Source organism: Elephas maximus, chromosome 4 (assembly GCF_024166365.1).
Source record: "Elephas maximus indicus isolate mEleMax1 chromosome 4, mEleMax1 primary haplotype, whole genome shotgun sequence".
Classification (NCBI taxonomy): Eukaryota; Metazoa; Chordata; class Mammalia; order Proboscidea; family Elephantidae; genus Elephas; species Elephas maximus.
The window spans coordinates 21677816-21699694 of NC_064822.1; the positions used below are offsets into that span (position 1 = coordinate 21677816).

The 21879-nt window shown below is 37.3% G+C and overlaps 1 protein-coding gene across 2 annotated transcripts in view; it reads left to right on the forward strand.

Annotated features, from left to right (window-relative positions):
- The window catches only part of VIPR2 (vasoactive intestinal peptide receptor 2), a 304659-nt gene that overhangs the window by 205896 nt on the left and 76884 nt on the right, over positions 1-21879 (forward strand). The gene's annotated exons all lie outside the window — the stretch shown is intronic.

Here is a 21879-nt window from a genome sequence, read left to right on the forward strand (position 1 = left end):
GCCCATCCCACCTGCATCTTCACTAGGATACCTTGGTAACTATATTTTACAGGTGGTTGGTCAGGGTTAGAAGTTAAAGGCTTTGGTCCCAGAACAAAAGATTCTCTCTAGAAAAAAATAATAAGCACATTCAGAATCAAAGCCATGCCTTATGCATCATTGGCACCAAATAAAATAGATGATATCTAGCTTATTTTAACAGTGTTTTGATCAACACACATTTCTCTTTGCTAAAATATGCTTCAATTGGAGGTGGGGCCAAGATGGCAAAGTAGTCAGATACTTCCAGAGGTCCCTCTTACAACAAAGACCCAAAAAACCAAGTGAATCAATTATATATATGACAAGCTAGGAGCCCTGAACATCAAAGAAAAGTTAAGAAATCAGATTGAGCTGCAGTGGGAAGGAGAGACAGTTCAGAAGCAGCAAGGAGCTGCCAGACCTGACTTAGTGGGAACTGGTGCCCCTAAGCCCTGATCTCCTGGCACAACCACAGCAGGACTGGCGGTAGCGTTTGGGATGTCTTTTCCACAGCAACAGTGAGCGAGCGGCACAGAGCCTACTCACGCTTTCGGAAGCAGTGAAGACCAGCACTCTCCACAAAACAGAAGTCCTTGTGTCTAATTTACTGCACGAATCAAAAAGCACCCCTTGCAAAAGAATTCTCTCCCATTTATTGGATCCCCCCACCCTCTGCCCTGTCCCCCAAGCCACCTTCAGTCACAGTCGATTTCCTTGGGCCTGAGACAAGTCCTGCTGTGCATCCTGAGCCACTTTTCCAGCCTTGGAGAAGGAACAGATTAACAAATGGGCTAAAAATAATGTGCCGGCTCCCCTAAGCAAGGAACTCGGGGCAGAACCGTCTCCTGTCCAGGCACTCACAGACCACGGACTTTGAATGCCTGTAGCCACTGCATGGACCTGTGTTGGCCCATTTCAGCAGCTTAGGCCCTTGTTGGCACAGTACAATAGTGTATCTGCCTCAGGTCTGACTTCAACTGTTTAAGCTGAGCAGTGGATATTTGACATTGCTTTGCCTATTAAGCAGGATCGTCACCTACCAATATTAGGGGTCTGAGTACTGGTGGGTCCACTCAAGCCACCTAGCCACCAGTGACAGCGGTCCAAGGATAAGTGGCACCTCCCAGTCCTTACAGCCGAAAGCATTGGATGCCCATAGTCCGGCCGTAGTGTCCACCCACCTGTGTGCTCTAGGGAACAGGGATGCGCTTTCCTCACAGACACTTGGGGGATGGTTGTCAACTCCCTCCCTTGCTCAGAGCATGACCCCCTGCTACAACCAGATGCCTGTACTTACACCAATTATCCCTTCTCCTCTAAGACTGTAGGTTTGAGCCGGCACTACATACTTGGTGACCGACAACCTGGACACCTGAGCTGAATCTATACAAGAAAAGTGAAGGGACTTCCAGGCTCATATACCTGGTAACCACTCTAGACAACTGGTGACAGGACCTTAGAGCTTCAAAGGCACAAATAATCAAGTTAGCTCACTCAAGCAGCCTATTGGGGCTATCAAAACAGAACAAAGCAAGAAGCTAGGAGACAGTAAGCAAGCATAAAATAAATACAATAATTTATACATGGCTCAGAGACAACAGTCAATATCAAATCACATAAAGAAGCAGAACATGATCCCTTCAACAAGCTCCCAAAACAAAGAATCAAAGAATCTTCCAGATGAAGACATATTCTTGGAACTACCAGAGGTATAATACAAAAGATTAATATACACAACTCTTCAGGAGATGAGGCAAAACGCAGAACAAGGCAAGGAATACACAGTTAAAGCAGTGGAGGAAATTAAGAGAGTTATTCAAAAGCATAATGACAAATTTAATAGGCTGCAAGAATTCATAGAGAGATTTAAAAAAAAAAAAACCAAACCCATTGCCATCGAGGTGATTCCAACTCATAGCAGCCCTATAGGACAAAGTAGAACTGCCCCATAGAGATTCCAAAGAGCACCTGGTGGATTTGAACTGCCAGCCTTTTGGTTAGCAGCCGTAGCACTTACCCACTGTGCCACCAGGGTTTCCCGTAGAGAGATAGCAAACAGAAATTCAGAAGATGAACAATAAAATTTCAGAATTAGGCAACTCAGTAGAAACAGGAACAGAATTGAGGAAATAAAAGTCAGAATTGGTGAGATTGAAGATAAAATACTTGGCACCAATATATTTGAAGAAAAATAAGATTAAAAAATTTAAAAAATGAAGAAACGCTAAGAATCATATGAGACTCTATCAAGAGAAATAATCTACAAATGATTGGAGTACCAGAACAGGAAAGGAGAACAGAAAATACAGAGAGAATTGTTGCAGATTTGTTGGCAGAAAACTTCCCTGATATCATGAAAGATGAGAAGATATCTATCCCAGATCCTCATTGAACCCCACACAGGGTAGATGCCAAAAGAAAGTCACCAAAACACATTATAATCAAATTTGCCAAAACCAAAGATAAAGAGAGAATTTTAAGAGTGGCTAGGGATAAATGAAAAGTTACCTACAAAGGGAAGTTTATAAGACTAAGATTGGACTACTCAGCAGAAACCATGCAGGCAAGAAGGCAATGAGATAACATATATAAAGCCTTAAAGAAGAAAAAATTGTCAGCCAAGAATCATATATCCAGCAAAACTGTCTCTTAGATATGAAGGCAAGATTAGGACATTTCCAGATAAATGGAAGTTTAAGGAATTTGTAAAAACCAAACAAAACTAAAATAAATACTAAAGGAAGTCCTCTAATTAGAAAATCAATAACATTAGATAACAACTCAAGACTAGAACACAGGACAGAGCAACCAGATCTGAACCCAGACAGGGAAATCACAAAAATAAATCAAGATAAACACCCAAAACAGGGAAACAGTGATGTCATTATGTAAAAGATGGCAACATTAAATCAATAAACAGTGACTAAAAAATGTAGTCATAGATCTTTTATATGGAGAGGAAGTCAAGATGATATAAAAAGATAAATTTTGCTTTAAACATAGGGAAAAAAAGGGGGTAAATACTAAGGTAACCACAAAGGAGACTAACAATCCTACACAACAAAATAAAACACAAGAAAAGCATAAACTCAGCAAAAACAAACTCAACAACAATGAAAAAGAGGAAAAGACAATATATAAAGAAAAAATACTCAACACAAAAATTTAAGTGAAAAAAGGGGACTGTCAACAACACACACGAAAAGATCAAAATGACAGCACTAAACTCACACCTGTCCATAATTATGCTGAATGGAAATGGACTAAATGCACCAATAAAGAGACAGAGAGTGGCAGAATGGAAAAAAAAAAATGATCCATCTACATGCTGCCTACAAAAGACACACATTAGACTTAAAGACACAAACAAACAAAAACTCAAAAGATAGAAAAAGATGTATCAAGCAAAGCACAATCAAAAAAGAACGGGAAGGTCAATGTTAATTTCTAACAAAATAGGCTTTAAATTAAATCCACCACAAAGGATAGAAGGACGCTATATAATGATTAAGGGGGACAGTATAACAGGAGAGGATATAATCATATTAAGTATTTACTCACCCAGTGACAGGGCTTCAAGATACATAAAACAAACTCTAACAGCATTGAGAAGTGAGATAGACAGCTGCACAATAATAGTAGGAGACTTCAACACACCACTTTCAGTGAAGGACAGAACATCCAGAAAGAAGCTCAATAAAGACACAGAAGATCTAAATGCCACAGTCAACCAGCTTGACCTCAGACATATACAGAGCATTCCACCCAACAGCAGCCAAGTATACTTTCTTTTCCAATGCTCGTGGAACATTCTTTAGAAAAGACACATATTAGGTCATAGAGCAAGCCCTAACAGAATCCAAAACATCGAAATATTACAGACTGTCTTCTCTGACCATAAAGCCATAAAAGTAGAAATCAATAACAGAAAAAGCAGGGGCAAAAAATCAAGCACATGCAAACTGAACAGCACCTTGCTCAAAAACTACTGGGTTATAGAAGAAATTAAGGATTGAATAAATTCATAGAATCCAATGGGAATGAAAACACTTCTATCAGAACCTTTGAGACACAGCTAAAGCGGTGCTCAGAGGTCAATTTGTACCAAGAAATGCACACATCCAAAAAGTAGAAAGAGCCAAAATCAAAGAATTATCACTACAACTTAAACAAATAGAGCAACAAAAGAAACCCTCAGGCGCCAGAAGAAAGCAAATAATAAAAATTAGAGCAGAATTAAATGAAATAGATAACAGAAAAACAATTCAAAGAGTTAACAAGACCAAAAGCTGATTCTTTGAAAACTTTAACAAAATCAATAAACCGCTGGCCAAACTGACAGAAGAAAAGCAGGAGAGGAAGCAAATACCCAGAATAAGAAATGAAATGGGTGATATCATAGCAGACCCAACTGAAATGAAAAGAATCATATCAGATTACTATGAAAAATTGTACTGTAGCAAATTTGAAAACCGGGAAGAAATGGATGAATTCCTAGAAACACACTACCTACGTAAACTAACACAAACAGAAGTAAAACAACTAAATAAACCCGTAACAGAAGAGATTAAAAAGGTAATTTAAAAACTTCCAACAATAACGGCAAAAGGCCTGGCCCGGACTGCTTCACTACAGAGCCCTACCAAATTTTCAGAGAAGAGTTAACACCACTACTACTAAAGGTATTTCAGAACATAGAAAAGGACAGAATACTCCCAGACTCATTCAATGAAGCCACCATATCCCTGACACCAAAACCAGGTAAAGACACCACAAAAAAAGAAAATTACAGACCAATATCCCTCATGAACTTAGATGTAAAAATCCTCAACAAAATTCCAGCCAATAGAATTCAACAGCATATCAAAATAATAATTCACCCTGACCAAGTGGGATTCATACCAGGTTTGCAGGGATGGTTCAGCATTAGAAAAATAATTAATGTAATCCATCATATAAATAAAACAGAAGACAAGAATCACATGATTTTATCAATTGATGCAGAAAAAGCATTTGACAGAGTCCAACACCCATTCATGATAATAACTCTCAGCAATATAGGAATAGAAGGAACATTCCTCAACATAATAAAGGACATCTATAGAACACCAACAGCCAACACAGTCCTAAATGGAGAGATTCTGAAAGCATTCCCGTTGACAACAGGAACCAGATAATGGTGCCCTTTATCACCACTCTTATTCAACATTGTGCTGGAAGTCCTAGCCAGAGGAATTAGGCTAGATAAAGAAATAAAGAGCATCCAGATTGGCAAAGAAGTAAAAGTATCTCTATTTGCAGATGACATGATCTTATACACAGAAAGCCCTAAAGAATCCTCAAGAAAACTATGGAAACTAATAGCTCAGCAGAGGATCAAGATACTAGATAAACATACAAAAATCAGTTGTATTCCTCTATACAAACAAAGAGAACATGGAAGAGGAAATCACCAAATCAGTACCATTTACAATAGCCCCCAAGAAGATAAAATAGTTAAGAATAAATCTAACCAGAGACATAAAAGACCTGTACAAAGAAAACTACAAGACACTACTGCAAGAAACCAAAAGAGACCAACATAAGTAGAAAAACGTACCTCGCTCATGGATAGGAAGACTCAATATTGTAAAAAGATCTACCCAGAGCCTGCAATCTTGATCCAAATTCCAATAATCTTTTTTAATGAGATGGAGAAACAAATCACCAACTTCATATGGAAGGGAAAGAGGCCCCAGATAAGTAAAGCATTACTGAAAAAGAAGAACAAAGTGGGAGGCCTCTCACTACCTGATTTTAAAACATACCATCACAATACTCAAAACAGCCTGGTACTGGTACAGCAACAGATACATGGACCAATGGAACAGAATTTAGAATCCAGACATAAATCCATCCACATATGATCAGCTGATATTTGACAAAGGCCCCAAAACAGTTAAATGGGGGAAAAGACAGTCTTTTTAACAAATGGTGGTGGGCATAACTGGATATGCATCTGCAAAAAAAGGAAACAAGACCGATACTTCACATCATGCACAAAAACTAACTCAAAATGGATCAAAGACCTAAATATAAAATCTAAAATGATAAAGATCATGGAAGAAAAAATAGGAACAACACTAGGAGTTAAAATAAATGGCGTAAACAGTTTACAGAACATTACTAACAATACACAAACACCAGAAGAGAAACTAGACAACTGGGTGCATCTCAAATCAAACACCTATGCTCATCCAAAGACTTCACCAAAGAGTAAAAAGGTTACCTACAGACTGGGAAAAAGTTTTAAGCTCTGATATTTCCAATCAGCACCTGATCTCTAAAATCTACATGATACTGCAAAAACTCAACTACAAAAAGACAAATAACCCAATTAAAAAATGGGCAAAAGGTACGAACAGACACTTCACTAAAGAAGACATTGGGGTGGCTAACAGGTATACAAGGAAATGCTCATGATCATAAGCCATTAGAGAAATGCAAATCAAAACTTCAGTGAGATTCTCTCTCACTCTAAGAAGGCTGGCATTAATCCAAAAAAACACAAAATAATAAATGTTGGAGAGGTTGTGAAGAGACTGGCACACTCATACACTGCTGGTGGGAAGGTAAAATGGTACAACCACTTTGGAAATTGATTTGGTGCATCCTTAAAAAGCTGAAAATGGAACTACGTGTATGATCCAGGAATCCCACTCCTTGGAATATATCCTGGAGAAATAAGAGCCCTCACACAAACAGATATATTCATACCCGTGTTCTTTGCAGCACTGTTCACAGTAGCAAAAAGATGGACCCAACCAAGGTGTCCATCAACAGATGAATGGATAAACAAATTACAGTATGTTCACAAAATGGAATACTATGCAACAATAAAGAACAAGGATGAATCTATGAAACATCTCAAAACATGGATGAATCTGGAAGGCATCATGCTGAGTAAAACTGGTCAGTCACAAAAGGACAAAAATTGTATGAGACCACTATTGTAAGAACTCAAGAAAAGTTTTAAACACAGAGGAAAACATTCTCTGACAGTTTGAGGGTGGGAAAGGAGGGAGAGGAATTAGATAGTAGACAAGAACTATTTTAGGTGAAGAGAAAGACAACATACAGTATAAGGTAGGTCAGCGCGACTGAACTGAACCATAAGCAGAGTTTTCTGAATACAACGGAATGTTTCAAAGGCCAGAGTAGCAGGGACGGGGATCTGGGGACCATGGTTTCAGGGGACATCTAGGTCAGTTGGCGTAACAAAATGTATTAAGAAAATGATCTGCATTCCATTTTGGTGAGTGGTGTCTGGGGCCTTCGGTGCTAGCACACGGCCACCTAAGATGCATAAATTGGTCTCAACCCACCTGGAGCAAAGGAGAATGAAGAACACCAAAGACACAAGTTAAGTATGAGCCCAAGAGACAGAAGGGGCCACATAAACCGAGGCTACATCAGCCTGAGGCCAGAAGAACTAGATGGTGACCGGTTACCACTTATGACTGCCCTGACAAGGAACACAACAAAGAATCCCTCAGGGAGCAGGAGAACATTGGGATGCAGACTTCAAATTCTCATAAAAATACCAGAGTTAGTGGTCTGACTGACACTTAGGGGGACCCTGGAGTACATGGTTCCCGGACCCTCTGTTACCCCAAGACTGTAACCATTCCTGAAGTCAACTCTTCAGACAGGGATTGGACTGGCCTGTAAGACAGAAAATGATACTGGTGAGGAGTGAGCTTCTTGGCTCAAGTAGACACATGAGACTACATAGGCAGTTCCTGTCTGGAGGTGAGATGAGAAGGCAGAGGGGAACAGGAGCTTGTTTAATGGTCAAGGGAGTACAGGGTGGAGAGAAGGAGTGTGCTGTCTCATTAGGGGGAGAGCAGCTAGGAGTATATGGCAAGGTGTGTATAAGTTTTTGTATGAGAGACGGACTTGATTTGTAAACTTTCACTTAAAGCAGAGTAAATGTGTGTGTGTGTGTGTGTGTGTGTACTTTGTCGGCTCATAGATAAAATCTACGATAAAACAAATGAAATATTTTTGGAACCTAACAAACAGTCCATTAGGAGATCCATATTGGAAGTAAAATAAATGAGTAAGGACTGATAAAGAATACTACAAACAGAGAAAATGCAATTAAGTGTACTTTTCATTTTTCAAACATCTCAACTTTATCAGGTTGGTAATTCTCAGAAAAAATGAGGAACTACATTTATTTCAGACTACTTGGAAAGTATGGGGAAGAGCTATAATAGTGTACTTTCTTTTTTTAATAAGCTGGTACAGTATTAATATTTGCTCTATTCTCAGTATTTTACTATATATTTTTAAATGTTCAAATTGTTAAAGAGAAAGAAAAGGAAAATTTAGGGAGGTAAGCTGGCACAGGGTAATTTAAACTAGAAACATTTCAGCTTCTTTTTAAAGAGCTTCTATTTTGAATAATCCGTGTTCTTGACATTATTCAGTTTCCCTCAGACTTGTGCAGAGTGACATATTTAATAAGCCAGACTAATAGCACTGTGAAATTATTTCACATATGGACGTTGAGCCTTTAAGGGACTCTAAGATGGTTTTACAGGTATTAAGCAGAATCTTCTACACATGGACCCCATTAGTCACCTGCCTGTGATACTTTTTAGTTAAAAAAAGGACATCTCTGCACTGAAAGTCATTCTTCTGCTGGTTAAGTATATAACACATCCTAGAAAAAGCATCCCAAGCTTGTGTATGGTTCTAGGCACTGCCCTTCTGTCTCCATCTGTCAGATGTAGTTATCTGATGCCACTTCCCTGGGGAGACGTTAGAGGGAGTTGGTTCTAGAAATCCACATTATAAAGATAATATGCTTCATTATCCTGGTAATTATGCCCAGGAAACAATTCTTTGCAGTCATTGAACATTTATTCTCCGTAATAGTCCATAAGCTAAATAGTACATTGTGTGTAGTCCATAAAGCATTAAGTAACAATATTCTTTTATACACAAAGAAAATGGAGCGATTTACTTCTTTGACCACGTCCCAAAATGCTAAGAAACTCAGCAAATATGATTTGTTCAGATGGCTTCCTAACTGGAATGAGGGATAGCTATAAACCCCAAACCCCACTCAGTAGAAAAGACATGGTGAGAGAGAGGGAAGGAGAAAAAAGAAAATAAGAAAGAAAAGACAATTTGGAGAGGTGCATGCAGCCAACAGACAAAGCAGTGGAAAACGAAACAGTACTGGTAGTAGGTATACTTGCATTCTCAGAGAAGTGATCTTTAAGAGAAACGCAGGGGAAGGCAGCCATTTACACTTGAGTGAGACCTGAGGTTCTACAGCAGTGTTACAGCATAATGCAGCATGGTCACAGCGGCTTCAAATTTCTCCTGAGACACCAAGAAAAATTTATACTATATTTAATATTCTTCATTTACTGAGGCTCTGTGGTAATGTTAAATATGTTAAACATTAATGAAGCATACGGTCAGTTAAATGGGTGAATCTCAAATGCATAGCTCAACGAGTGTTTACAAAATGAACACAGTGTCAGATCAAGATCTAGGACTTTGTGAGCACCAGAAGCCCTCCTCGTGACCGTGCGGTGTCAATAACCATACCTCTCCCCCGAAAAAGATAACTATTGTTCAGATTTCTGCCACCATATGTTGCTTTTGCCTCTTTTTGGAAATGTTAACCTGAAGTCATGCCAAAGACTCCACTGTCTCTGGGTCCTTTCATTCAACATTTTATGATGAGATTCATTGCATGTTCTTGCATATAGTTATGTTCTTGTTCGTGGCTGTATAGTATTCCATTCTATGAATATAATACAGTTTATCCATTCAACTGTTCATGGATATGTATGGATGGTTTTCAGCTTGGAGCTATTAGACATAATGCTGCCATGAACACTTTTATGCATTGTCTCTCACACGTATGCACACATTTCTTTGAGGTATGTATATACATACGTGTGCGTACATGGGGTCCTGGTGATGCAGTGGTTAAGAGCTCAGCTGCTAACAAAAACATTAGTTCAAATCCACCAGGTACTCCTTGGGAACCCTCTGGGGCAGTTCTACTTTGCCCTATAGGGTCGCTATGAGGCAGAATCGACTCGACAGCAACAGGTTTGGTTTGTTTGTAACCAGCTTGTGTACACACATTTATATTTATTTCGTATTCATATTCTCTGGTCATAGGCTACACACAGGTTTAGCCTTTCTGAATACTGTCAAATTATTTCCCAAAGTGACTGTGCCAGTTTCCATTCCCATCAGCAGCGTCTACGACTTTTGTGTGCTCTGCATCCTTGCCAGTATTGGTATTGTCATTCCCATTTTTTAATTTTAGCCATTTCGGTTGGTTTATAATATAGAATTGTGTTTTTTATTTGCACTTCCCTGGTTGCTAGTGAAATTGTATGTTTCGAAATATTTTTGAAGTGCTTGTTTGCCAAATTTTAGATTGACCTGTCTCGCTCTTTTTTAAAATTGATTTGTAGGAGACATAGAGTGGAGTCTTTTGTTAGATACGGGTATTGAAAATTTTATCTCCAAGTCTGGAATTTGACTTGACACTCTCGTAGCTAGTTGTTTGATCAACAAAAATTATTAACTTTAATGAAGTGCAGTATGTCATTTGTTGCCTTTTGGTCAGTACTCTGAGTCCTATTTAGGCAATATTTGCCATATTCTTTGTTATCATCTAGAAATTTTATTATTGTAATTTTTTGTGTTTCAGTCTGTGATCCATCTGTGACTTACTTTTGTGTATGGGATGAAGTAGGGGGTTAATGTTCATTGTTTTTTTGATGTGTGTATTTATCCAGGACCATTTATTGAAAAGACAATTCCTTATACTGCATTGCATGGCATCTTTGTCATAAACCAGGTGATTGTGTAAGTGGGACTGCTTATGGGCTCTCTGTTCAGTTCCATTTTGCCTCTTTGTATATTACTATGCCACTTTTGTTGTTGTTGTTAGGTGTCACCAAGCTGGTTCCGACTCACAGCGACCCAATGTACAACAGAATGAAACTCTGCCTGGTCCGGCACCATTCTCACAGTCATTGTTATGGTTGAGCTTATTGTTTTAGCCACTGTGTCATTCCCTCATGTTGAGGGTCTTTTTTTTCGCTGACCCTCTATTTTACCAAGCACGATGTCCTTCTCCAGGGCTTGGTCTCTCCCAATAACGTGTCCAAAGTACATGAGATGAAGCCTCACCTTCCTCACTTCTAAGGAGCATTCTGGCCGTACTTCTTCCGAGACAAATTTGTTTGTTCTTCTGGCAGTCCATGGTATAGTCAATATTCTTCACCAACATCATAATTCAAAAGCATCAATTCTTCTTACTCATTGTCCAGCTTTCATATGCATATGAGGGGATTGAAAACACCATGGCTTCGGTCAGGCCATTTTTACGTTGTTGTAATTACTGTAACTTCGTAATAAATCTTGATTTTCAGAAGTGTAAGTCCATCATCTGTTTTATTTTTCATTAAGAAGAGCTTGTTCATTTGCAGTTACATAAAAATGAATTTTAGTATCAGCTCACCAGTTGCCATAAAAAAATTCTGCTGGGATTTCATTTTGGATTACATTCGATTTATAGACCAGCTTGGATAGAATGGACATCTTTATAATATTCAATTATCCAACCCATGATCACAGTATATCCTTCCATTTGTTTAAGTCTTTAATATCAATAATATTTTGTGGTTTTATGAGTAGAAGTCTCACACATCTTTTGATAGTCATTCCTAGGTATTTGTTTATATTATTGTTAATGTTTTTGTCAAATTCAATTTCTGATGGTTTCTAGAAAAAGAACTGATTTCTGCATATTAATCTTACTTCACCAACCTTGAGGAATTCATTTATGAATTCTATAATTATTCCGTAAATTTGTTCAGATTCTTCTCTATGCAACTCATGTTGTTTTGTGAAGTACAAATTTGAATAGAAGTGGTGATAGCAGACAACCTTTTCTTATTTCTGACCTCATGGTGACAGCTTTCGGTATTTCACTGACAAGTATGATGTTTGCCGTAGATATTAAGGTTGCCAAATTAAGGGAGTTTCCTTCAATTCTCAGTTCTCTGAGAATTTTTAATTATTCATAGGTGTTGAGTTTTAGCAAATAATTTTTCTGCATGTACTGAAATGAGCATATGGTTTTTGTCATTTATTCATTTAAAATGATAAATTACATGGATACCAAAAAATATATACAAGTTGCCATTGAGTCAACTGCAACTCGTGATTACCCCACATATGTTCTAATATTAGACCTACCTTTTATTCCTGAAAACAACTCAACTTGATTGTGATATATTATTTTTCTAATATATTTAAAAAAAAAAAATTGCAATTTAGTCGTTTCTGACTCACAGCAACCATATAGGACAGAGTGGAACTGCCCCATAGAGTTTCCAAGGCATGCCTGGTGGATTCAAACTGCCAGCCTTTTGGTTAGCAGCCATAGCTCTTAACCACTACGCCACCAGGGTTTCCTTTTTAATATATAAAAAAAAAAAAAAAAAAAAACTAGTGCCATCGAGTTGTTTCCGATATAGCTGTGTTCAATTTGCTAATATTTTGTTAAGGATTTTTGTATCTATATTAATGAAACTGTTTGATCCATAATTTTCCTTTTTTGTAAGTTCTAGTTAGGTTTTGGTGGCAGTTATGCTGTCCCATAAAGTGAATAGGAAAGTGTTCCCTCTTTTCTGTTTTTTGGAATTGTTTGGGCTAGATAGGGTTAAAGGAAATATCTTTTTAAAAAATGTTTGGAAGAATTCTCCAGTGAAGTCACCTGGGCAGAGAGTTGTCATTGTGGGCAGGTTTTATTTATGAGTTCAAGTTTATTTTAAAACTGATACAGGACTAATGCCTGTATCTCAGATTTCTCTGTTTCTTCTTACATCATTTATGGTAAATTATACTTTTCAAGGGCTGTGTCTTTCTATTTCATCTATACTTTCAGTATTCTTTTTTTTTTTTTTTAAAAAAAAAAAGTAAGTTTATTTCTCTCTTGTGATCAAGAGATCCAGAAATGGTCTTCCAGGACTAAGATCAGCGCCATAGTGATGGGGACACTGGATCCTTCTTTTTTCTTTATTGAGCTGTAAGTGAAAGTTTACAATTCAAGTCAGTTTCTAATACGAGAACTCAGTATTCTCTTTTTAATGTGTGTAGGAGCTACACTGATACCTCCTTGTTTATTCCCAATATTGGTAATTTGTGTTTTATTTATTTTTATTTTGCAGCACCTATTTTCAATTTTACTAGCGTTTGCCAAGAACCAACTTTTGGCCTTTCTCTGTTGTATGTTTGCTTGTTAATTTACTGATTTATCCTCTTTCCTTTATTATTTCTTTCCTTCAGCTTTCTCTGGTCTGAAGCTGGTACTCTTTTTCTAGCTTCTGAAGATAGATGCTTACAACACTGATTTCCAGCCTTTGTTTAAAAGCATTGTTTATGTCTATAAATTTCCTTCTCAGTTCTGCTTTAGCTCTATTCTGTAAGTTTTAAGGTGTGTGTATGTTATCTATTATCAAGTAGTTCAAAACTTTCTAAACTTGTGATTTCTTTTCTAACTTATGGGCTCTAGAAGTCTATAATATAATTTCCGAGCAGTTATTTTTATTCCATTACTGTTAATAATTTTTACCATCAATTCTATTATGATCAGAGAGCATATTACATGATTTAATTCCTCTGAAATCTATTGAGACTTACTTTAAAACCAAAAAACCAAACCCATTGCCGTCGAGTCGATTCTGAATCACAGTCACTCTAAAGGACAGAGTTAAAAAAAAAAAAAAAGGACAGAGTAGAACTGCCCAGTAGAGTTTCCAAGGAGCGCCTGGTGGATTAGAACTGCTGACATTTTGGTTAGCAGCTGTAGCACTTAACTACAAGGCCACTAGGGTTTCTGAGACTTACTTTATGACTCAGCAAATGTTCTTTTTTGGTATCAGTTTCATTTTCACTTGAAAACAATGTAAATTCTGCAAGTATTGGTCTGTACTCTGTGTCATTAACATCAAGTTTGTCAGTCATATTTTTTAATATTCCGAATCTGTACTGGTTGTTTTAACTGCTTATTCTATTGAGAGGCATGTTTTATAATTGCCAACTATAATTGGAGATGTGTCTACTCCTTTATTTCTTTCACTGTTTATGTATTTTAAAGTTGTATTATTAGGGGTGGAAACCCTGGTGGCATAGTGGTTAAGTGCTACGGCTGCTAACGTAAAGGTCGGCGGTTCAAATCCACCAGGCATTCCTTGGAAACTCCATGGGGCAGTTCTACTCTGTCCTATAGGGTCTTGATGAGTCGGAATTGACTCGATGGCAGTGGGTTTGGTATTATTGGGGACATACTAATTTAATGTTTTATCTTTCTATTATACTGACCATGAGTAGTAATATCTCTTGTCTTAAAAATCTCTTGTCTGATATTAATATGGTTATGTTACCTTCCTTTTATTTGATATTTGCATATTGATTCCCATGCATTTACTTTCAGCATCCTTGTGTTTTATATTTAATCTGGGTATCTTTTTTTCTTTTCTTCTCTTTTTTTTTCAGTATTTTAGATGAAGGTTTACAGAGCAAATTAGTTTCTTGTTAAACAATTAATACACATATTATTTTGTGACATTGGTTGTCACTCCCCATCAATTCTCTCCATTTCTTGACCTTGGGTTCACCGTTACCAGCTTTCTTGTCCCCTCCTGCCTAATCACCTTCTTATCCTTGCCATTGGGGTTTCTCCAGTCTCTGTCAGACCAGTAAGTCTGGTCTTTTTTGTGTGCGTGAGTTAGAAATTTGTTCTATGTTTTTTTCCACCTATGTCCGGGACCCTGTATTGTGATCCCTGTCAGGGCAGTCAGTGGTGGTGGCTGGGTACCATCTAGTTGTGCTGTACTCAGTCTGGTGGAGGCTGTAGTAGTTGTGTTACATTAGTCCTTTGGACTAATCTTTCCCTTGTGTCTTTGGTTTTCTTCATTCTCCCTTGCTCCAGATGGGGTAGGACCAGTGGAGTATTTTAGATGACCACTAACAAGCTTTTAAGACCCCAGATGCTACTCAGCAAAGTAGAATGTAGGACATTTTCTTTATAAACTATGTTATGCCAGTTGAGCAAGATGTTCCCCAAGACCATGGTCCCCAGCCCTCAACCCAGTAATTTGGTCCCTCAGGGAGTTTGGATGTGTCTGTGGAGCTTCCATGACCTTACCTTGATCTAGTTGTCTTGGCTTCCCCAGTATTATGTACTGTCTTACTCTTCACCAAAGTTACCACTTATCTATTGTCTGGTTAGTGTTTTTAAACCCCATCCCCACCCCATAACCATCAAAGATTGTTTCTTTTTGTGTGTAAACCTTTTCATGAGTTTTTATAATAGTGGTCTCATACAGTGTTTATCCTTTTGTAATTGACTTATTTCACTCAGCATAATGCCCTCCAGATTCACCCATGTTGTGAGATGTTTCGAAGATTCATCATTGTTCTTTATTATTGTGTAATATTTCATTGTGTGTATGTTTCATATCTTATCCATTCATCTGTTGATAAGCACTTAGGTCGTTTCTATCTTTTTGCTATTGTGAGTAATGCAGTGAACATGGGTGTGCATATGTCTACTCGTGTGACGGATCTTATTTCTCTAGGATATATGCCTAGGAGTTGAATTGCTGAATCATATGGGATTTCTATTTCTAGCTTTTTAAGGAAGCGCCATATTGTTTTCCATTTTGCATTCCTACCAGCAGTGCGTAAGAGTTACAGTCTAACCACAACCTCTCCAAAATTTGTTATTTTCTTTTTTTTTTTATTTGTGCCAGTAATGTGAGATGGTATCTCACTGTGGTTTTGATTTGCATTTCTCTATAGGTTCGCTATGAGTCAGAATCAAGTGGATGGCAGTGGGTTTGGTTTTTGTTTGTTTTTAATGGCTAGTGATCATGAACATTTCCTCATGTGTATGTTAGCCGCCTGAATGTCTTTGGCGAAGTATCTGTTCATATCCTTTGCCAGGTTTTTAACTGGATTATTTGTCTTTTTGATGTAGAGGTGTTGGGTTTTCCCTTAGATTTTAGAGATGAGACCTTTGTCAGATTTGTCATAGCCAAAATTTTTTTCCCGGTCTGTAGGCTCTCTTTTTACTCTTTTGGTAAAGTCTTTTGATGAGCGTAAGTATTTAATTTTTAGAAGATTCTAGTTATTTAGTTTATCTTGTAGTGTCTGTTATTGTTAGTTATGATTTGTATCCTGCTTATCCCATGTATTAGGGCCTCTAGTATTGACCCTATGTTTTCTTCTATATCTTTATACTTTTAGGTTTTATATTTAGATCTTTGATCCATTTTGAATTAGTTTTTGTGTATGGTGTGAGGTATGGGTCCTGTTTCATTTTTTTTGCAGGTGGACATTCAGATTTGCCAGCACCATTCATTAAAAAGTCTCCATTTGATGGACTTTGGGCCCTTGTTGAAGATCAGGTGACCATAGCTGGATGGATTTACATCTGGGTTGTCAATTCTGTTTCATTGGTCAATGTGTCTGTCATTGTGCCAGAAATAGTGTACCTGTTTTGACTACTGTAGCTGTATAGTAGTTTCTGAAGTGAGGTAGTTCAAGTCCTCCTACTTTGTTATTTCTTCAATAGTACTTTACTTACCCAGGGCCTCTTGCTTTTCCGTATAAAATTAATAGTTTTTCTGTCTCTTTAAAGACCGCTGTTGGTATTTAAATAGGGATTGCATTGTATTCATAGATTGCTTTGGGTACAGTTGACATTTTCAGAATGTTGAGTCTACCTATCCAAGAGCATGGTATGTTTATCCATTTTTGTAGGTCTTTTTTGGTTTTTTGCAGTAGCATTTTGTTGTTTTCTTTGTATAGGTCTTTTACATCCATGGTTAGATTTATTCCTACATATTTTATTATTTAAGGACTATTGTAAATGGTATTTTTCCTGATTTCCTTTTCGTAGTTCTCTTTATCGGTGTATAGAAATCCAGTGGATTTTTGTACGTTTATCTTGTATCCTGCTAAGCTCCTGAATCTTTCTGTTAGTTTCTCATGGAGTCTTTTGGGCTTTCTATATATAGTATCGTATCATCCACAATAGTGACAGTTTTACATCTTCCTTACCAATTTGGATGTCCTTTATTTATTTATTATTTTCTTTATTGCTCTGGCAAGGACTTGCAGCACAATGTTAAATAGGAGTGGTGATAAAGAGCAACCTTGTCCTGTTCCTGTTCTCAAGGGTAATATTTTCAGCCTCTCTCCATTAAGAATGATGTTGGCTGTTGGTTTTGTATTAATAAAAAAAAAAAAAAAAAAGATGCCCTTTATTATGTTGAAGAATTTCCCTTCTATACCTATTTTATCAAGAGTTTTTATCAGGAATGGGTGTTAGACTTTGTCAAATGCCTTTTCTGTGTTGATTGAGAATCATCTGATAATGTGATTCTTTTATTTACATGGTAAATTATGTCGATTGATTTTCCAATGTTGAATCATCCATGCATACCTGGTATGAGTCCCACTGGTCATGGTGTATTTTTTTGATGTGATGTGGAATTCTATTTGCTAGGGTTTTTTTTTGAGAATCTCTGCATCTATACTTATGGGAGATATTGGTCTATAATTTTCTTTTTTTGGTATCAGGGCTATGCTGGCTTCATAGAATGAATTTGGAAGCATCCTTGCCATTTCTATGTCCTGAAATAGTTTGGGTAGTACTGGTATAAGCTCTTCTCTGAATATTTGGTAGAATTCTCCAGTGAAACCATTTGGGCCAGAGCTTTTTGGGGGGGGCGGGGGGGAGGTTTTTTGTTACCTTTTCAAACTTTTCTCTTGTTATGCATCTGTTCAGAATTTTTAATTCAGTTTATGTCAGTTGGGTAGGTAATGTGTTCCTAGAAATTTGTCCATTTCCTCTAGGTTTTCAAATTTGTTGGAGTATAGTTTTTCATAATATTCTGTTACGATCCTTTTTATATCAGTTGTGTCTGTTGTAATGTCCCCCATTTCATTTCTTATTTGGGTTATTTGCGTCCTCTCCTGTTTTTATTTTTCAATTTGGCCAGTGGTTTGTTGATTTTGTTGATCCTTTCAAAGAACCAACTTCTGGTTTTGTTGATTCTTTCAATTTTTTTTTTTCTATTCTCTATTTCATTTATTTCTGCTCCCATCTTTATTATTTCCTTTCTTCTGGTGGCCATGGGCTTCTTTTGCTGTTCTCTTTGTATTTGTTTGAGTTCTGAAGCAAATGTTTTGATTTTATCCCTTTCTTGATGTGTGCATCTATTTGCTGTAAATTGACCTCTGAGGACTGCCTTTGCTGTGTCCCAAAGGTTTTGGTATGATGTGTTTTCATTTTCATTTGATCTGGGAATTTTTGGATTCCATCTTTGATTTCTTCTGTTACCTAGTAGTTTTTAAGCAGGATGTTATTTAGTTTTCATGTAATTGGGTTTTTTTTTTTTTCCCTTGCTCTTCGTGTTATTAATTTCTTCTTTGATGGCATTGTGATCAGAGAAGATACTTTGTATTATCAGTGTTTTGTATTTTTTTGAGGGTTGCTTTATGGCCTAAGTGGAAACCCTGGTGGTGTAGTGGTTAAGTGCTACAGCTGCTAACCAAAAGGTTGGCAGTTCAAATCCTCCAGGCGCTCCTTGGAAACTCTATGGGGCAGTTCTACCCTGTCCTATAGGGTCACTGTGAGTCGGAATCGACTCAGCGGCAGTGGGTTTGGGGTTTGGGGTTGTGGCCTAAGATGTGGTCTGTACTGGAGAACATTTCATGTGTGTTGCAAAAGAATGTGTACGTTTCTGCTCTTGGGTGGAATGTTCTATATATGTTTATGAGGTCAAGTTGGTAGATTGTAGCCTTTAGATCTTGTGTATCTTTTTTGAGTTTCTTTCTAGATGTTCTATCCTTTACTGAGAGTGGCGTATTGAACTTTCCTGTTATTATTGTGGAACTATCAATTTCTTTTTTCAGTGCTGTTTTTTTTTAATGTATTCTGGGGCCCTGTGATTGTGTGCATAGATATTTATTATGGTTATGTCTTCATGGTGGATTGTCCCTTTAATCATTATATAATGCCATTCTTTGTCTTTTATGATGGATTTTATTTTAAAGTCTGTTTTATCTGAGATTAGTATTGTCACTTGTGCTCTTTTTTGGTAGCTGTTTGCCTGATATATTTTTTTCCATCCTTTGATTTTTAATCAGTTTATGCCTTTGTTTCCAAGGTGCGCCTCTTGTAGAGAACATATTGATGAATCTTGGTTTTTTTTTCTTTTTTTTTTTTTTAATCCATTCTGTCTCTCCCTCTTTATGAGTGCGTTTAACCCATTTCTGTTCAGTGTGATTATTGATAGATGTGCGTTTATTGCTGTCATTTTGTAGTGCTTTTGAGTTATCGTCGTCGTTTTGTAGTACCAACATTTTCTTTGTCCTCTACTCTCTGGTACGGAATTCCTTTTGTTTGTGGATTTTTTTTTCCATTTCTTTCATTTTTGTAGATTTTGTATTTACTGAGACTTTATTTTTTTCTTCTTTATTTTTATGTGTAGGTCTGTTAACTTTCTTTGTGGTTACCTTGAAATTTACCTCTATCTTACTAACTTTCATACAGTCTTTTATTGCTTAATATCACCTTGACACCATCTCCATTTGAAAGTTCTATACCTACAACATTTATTCCTTCTCTTTATTTTTTTGACATTGTTGTCATTTACAGATTGACCTCTCACATTCCCTGTTGTAAATTTTTTAGCTCTGTATACTTGAGAGTTTGTTACCTAGGTTGGTACCTGGCTGATGAAGTTTTGTGTCCTAGATTCAGGCTATTTTCTGATGTTCTTGGTTCTCTAACCAAAGGTCTCCTTTTAATAATTCTTTTAAGTTTGGTTTGGCTTTTACATATCCCTTATTTCCTGTTTTTCTGGAAATGTTCTAATTTTGTCATCATATTTGAGCAAGAGTTTTGCAGGGTATATTATTTTTGGTTGGCAGTTTTTTATTTTGTTTTTTTCAAGGTTTTTGTATATGTCATCTGTCTTATTTATGTAGTGCAAAAGCTGTAACAGAAATACCACAAGTGGATGGCTTTAACAAAGAGAAATTTATTTCTTCACAGTAAAGTAGGCTAAAAGTCCAAGTTGAAGGTGTCAGCTCCAGGGGAAGGCTTTCTCTCTCTTTCGGCCTTCTCATCAGTCTTCACCCGAACTAGGAGCTTCTCTGTGTGGGGACCCCAGGTCCAAAGAATGCACTCTGCTTCTGGCACTGCTTTCTTGGTGGTATGAGGTCCCCTCACCTCTGCTTGCGTTCCTTTCCTTTTTACCTCTTGAGAGATAAAAGGTGGTGCAGACCACATCCCGCGGCAATTCCGTTTACACTGAATCAGGGATGTAACCTGGGTAAGGGTGTTAAAATCCTACCCTAATTCTCTTTAACATAGAATTACAATCACAAAGTGGAAGATAACCACACAGTACTGGGAATCATGGCCTAACCAAGTTGATACATATTTTGGGGGGACACAGTTCAATCCATTTTTTTATTTCAACTTTTTATATATGTCATCCCATTGCCTTCTTGCCTGCATGGTTTCTACTGAGTAATCAGAGCTTAGATTTATTGTTTGCCTTCTGAATGTGACCTTTCATTTTTCTTTCTTTATCTTTGTTTTTAGCAAATGTGATTATAATATGTCTTGGTAATTTTCTTTTGGAATCTACCCTCTATGCGATTCATTGAGCTTCTAGGATGGTTGGCTTTTCTTTGTTCATGATATTAGGGAAGTTTTCTGTCAGCAAACCTTCAGTGATCCTCTCTGTGCTTCCCATTTTCTCCCCCATTCTGGAACTTTAATCACTCATAAATTTTTGCTTTTGATTGTAGCCCACATTATTCTCAGGGTTTCTTTCTTCATTTATCTTTGTTCTTTTCTCTGATTTTTCCTCAAAGTTGTATCCAGGGATTTGCCTTCACTTTCACTGATCCTGTCTTCCATTATTTCAAATTTGCTCCTAAAACCTTCTATGGCACTGTCCATTTCTGAAATCTTGTTGTTTATCTTTTGAATTTCTAATTGCTGTTTTTGTATGGTTTCTAGTTGTTTATTTTGACATTTTTTCTTGTATTATTTTCTTGAACTCTTCCATTGTTTTGACTGACTTTTCCATGATTTTGTCTCTATTTTCCATGATTTTGTCTATTATTTCCTTATTTTTGTCTGTGTTTTTCTTCATCTCTTGGAGAGCCCTGAATATTAGAGTTTTGATTCCAGGTGAGATAGTTCCAGTGCCTTTTCTTCTACCAGAAGGTCATTTGGTTTTTTATTTTGGACACCTTCTGGACCCATCCAGTCTTTTTTTTATATGTTTTGATATTGTCTGTCATCTTCAGGAATTTCAAGAATTATTTTCTTTGTTTATTGATTGTAGATTTATTTGTTTTGCCCTGCTTTTTTTTATTTGGTTACATCTGGGCAGTCGGACTGAGTATTCTTTGTTGTTTGCTTGTCTATGGATCTGATACTTCTCACTACCTTGTCCAGGTAGGCAGGGCTGGTCCTTCAGTTGTGGTGCAGCAGGGCAGGTCCAGCAGAGAGGGGTGGGCAGGGATGGGTTGTTTGCAGCAAATACTGGGGCCAACGGGGCAGGGCCAAGTGGTGGTGCAGGGCAGGGTCCAGTAGTCCATGCCTGAGCAGATCAGGGTTGCAGCGCTCAGTGCATGGTGTAGTTAGGCAAATGGAGAGAGGATGTGATGTGTGCAGCTAACTGTCTGTGGGAAAGAAGAGAAAGAAACAGAAGCCAAACACAATAA